Source organism: Talpa occidentalis, unplaced genomic scaffold (assembly GCF_014898055.3).
Source record: "Talpa occidentalis isolate TD23 unplaced genomic scaffold, MPIMG_talOcc4v2.1 talOcc4.7, whole genome shotgun sequence".
Classification (NCBI taxonomy): domain Eukaryota; kingdom Metazoa; phylum Chordata; class Mammalia; order Eulipotyphla; family Talpidae; genus Talpa; species Talpa occidentalis.
The window spans coordinates 117,772,703-117,776,095 of record NW_023605083.1 but is presented as its reverse complement, the minus strand read 5'-3'; positions in this window follow the sequence as shown (position 1 = coordinate 117,776,095).

Below are 3,393 nucleotides of genomic sequence, written 5' to 3'. Positions count from 1 at the left end.
AAATGAGGAAATGTACAGCTCAGGGAGAAAAGTGGGAGATAAAGTCTTAAATGCGTCCTACCCGATCCACCGATCTGGACTCCCAAATGGCACTCTGAGAGCTGGCCACGAGCCACCAGCCATGAAGCCAGGAGGCGAGTGAGACCCCAAGGCCCACGTGTCTGGTTTTTATACCAAACCTGGCTGCTTAAGTCCACCCTCAGGTCCCAGCAACCTTCCCTTTGGTGGTGATGGGATTTGTCTTTCCCAATGTCCTGATGGCTTTGGTCTGGAGTGGGGGTGGAGTCCACAAAGCCTGCATGGAATTAGCTCAGGACATCCTTTCCCCCTAACAATTCCCCCCTTTCACTTTTTGCCACCATTTCCATGGTGATGGAGATCAAATATATGGATGCTGGGATACAGTCTCAGATGAAAATTTTCCAGCGTTGGACATCCTTTCCCCCTAACAGAACTACTTGGAATCTAGTCCCAGATCTTCCTCTAAGTAGCGGTGTGACCTTGGATAAAGTAGTTGCTCTCTTTGTCATTTGGGTTGGGTGACTGGATCTTGAAAACCCCCTTGGAGTTAACAGTCTGTGGTTGATGATTCTGCTCCTACAGGCTGAGAATTGACAGTTACCCTGACATGTTCCTCTTTTCTACCAGTTCCTCCTGAAGTCTCATCTACATCCCTCTTTTTTCTCTCCAGAGTCCAGAGTTGCTCTCTGCACAGAAGTTGAAAAAAGTTGTATTACTCAGTCTTCAAGCCAACATTTCGTTGAACCCTCATGGGCGGGCTATAGGAAATACACAGATAGCTCTAGGGCTGGAGGGAGTGACATAAAGAGAAGTGATTTCAATTCAAGATGATAAGGACTGAGATAGTGCTAAGAACAGTGCTGACACAGTCAGGCAGGAAATAACTGTGTTTGTTTACTAAGTCAGGGAAGGCCTGAGCTAGGCCCAAGTGGGTGAAGGAAGGTTTACAGGCAGATAAGGAACAGAAGAGCATTGGGAACAGCAGGCACAGAGGCAGGAACCAGCGGAGAACCTATTGAAGTTGTGCCCTGTGGCAGACACACCGCGGTGATGCGAGTGGTAGGACAACAGTAGGCAGTGGTTAGAGCCTTAAGGCAAACCCAGATTAGGGGAACTTGGATGTCTTTAGAGTGTGGGGTGTGAGAGGACTCACCAGAGACAGAGTGGGGAACAGAACAGGCAGACTGACTGAAATACACTGCTGAGGGGAGCAGTGGGTTAGTCAGGAGAGGTCTGCTGCGCCATGTGGGTATCTCCCTGGACAGGGATCGAACTTGTGCTGCAGTGGCTGTGGATTGCTTCATAGGCTGCCTCTTAACCCCTTGCACCACCAAGGAGGCCCCCCAAGATCTACCATTTTGAACAAGTTCCCAAGTCATGTCCAGTGGCCGATCCAAAGCACACACTTGAATGGCAGGTGGGAGGAGACGTGCAAGGGTCTGGTGAAGAGATGAGGACTTGAGTGTGGGCAGAAATGGAATGAAAGGAGAGCTGAGTGTGGGGATATTAAGAAGGTGGGATGTTAAGACCAGAAGTGGGACTGCTTGCCAAGGCAAGATGGAGCAAATGCTCCCAGGGTGCATCCTGGGGAATTTGGTAGATGGGGCTCATCTGTCCACAACTAGTGGGGGTGGGTAGTGGAGCTGGTTAGGAACTGCTGTGGACATGGTGACTCCAGTGTCTTTCGCACATGGGGTGGTGATGCTCAGGAGACAGTGGATTGTCTGGGTCGACTTAGCACAGTCTGGAATGGAGAGGCCCAGAGTGAAATTGCCAGAGGCTGACCCAAGAAGCAGGAAAACACACAGCATGAATATCAGAGAAGGACATTTAAGAGGGAGGAAGTGATGCCAGGATCACTACCATTGAGAGGTCAAGGGAGAGAGGGTTCCTGCAAGCAGGTGGTCCCTCGTGACCTCAGCCTGAAAAGTTTCAGGCACTGAAAACACCATAGTGGAGAATAGCACTATAGGGACAGGAGGCAAGGTTGGACACCTGTACTGATGATGGTGACAATGACGATGACACTAGCACTGAAAAGAGCAGCAGCTCATTTAATTTATTTTTAGGTAAGCCTGGACATTTCTTTCCCAGCCTTTCCAGGTTAAGGGGACAGCATACATTAGGGACTCCCTCCTCTGAATATAGTGTTCGATTCTAGACTCAACACATAGCCCAGAGTACATGTTCTTTGCTGTCTTGCTTTGACCTTCCAGAGGGCCTCCCTGGTGGTGCAAGGGGTTAAGTCTCAGCACCATGAAGCTATCTGCAGCATGAGTTTGATCCGTGGCCACAGAGCTAACTCACATGGCACAGCAGACCTCTCCTATCTCACCAGCTGCTGCCCTCAACAGTGTGTTTCTGTGGATCTGCCTGTCCTGCTCCCCACTCTGTCTCTGATGAATCCTGTTACCCACTCCCTCTCCCCACATCAATGGCCTATACTTGAGCTTTTGTATGCATAAATAAATAAATCTTTTTTAAAAAGTCTGCCAGAGACAGTTATTTAAGGAGTTGATTTTGTAGCCCCACAGGAAGAAAGTTTCTCTGTTGCAGATTCTGTGCTATTCTCCCAAACAAGATGCAGTTTTTCCTTTCTAGTCCTTATGATGCCCGATGTATACAATATATGTGGACTGGAAGTTGTCCATATTGCATGACCTCTTGAAAAAAATTTCAAATTCTGAGAGAAATCAGTTGACTGCAAATGAGGGAAAATTCTTCACTAATGGCTATTTTACAGTTATTTTTCCCATTCTGCTTAGATTCTAATGGTTCTATGTAATTATTTAATCCCTTCTAAGGCAGGGTTATTTCTAGACAGATGTTCATAGGTGGACTCTAGAGCTCCAAAGGTCACACTTTAATAAGATGCACTACTTGATGTTCCTCCTTAGCTTTTTACTTATTTTTTACTTCCAGAAGGAGATATGAATCTACTGGGAAGATCAGATAGCAGTGAAGTGAACACATTTGTAAAAAGAGGTCATTATGAAATATTGAATCATTTGTAATTTAATATTACATTTTAAAATCAGAAAGAAGGGTCTCCCTGGTGGTCTAAGAGTTAAGTCTCAGCGCTACCACCATAAAGGCTCTCCTGCAGCAAAGCCGCCTGAGTTCCATCTCTGGCCAGGGAGCTGACCCACATGGCGCAGCAGACCTTTCGATCTCCCTGCTGCTCCCCTCAGCAGTATATTTCAGTCAATCCACCTGTTCTGCTCCCCACTCTGTCTCTGGTGAATCCTCTCACCTCCTGCACCTCTGGCCTGCACCGCGGTTCCGATACACAAAAATAAATAAAATAAAATTCTTACAATAAAGGAATAAAATAAAAAAAATAAAATCAGAATGAAGATGAAAGTTCTCAAA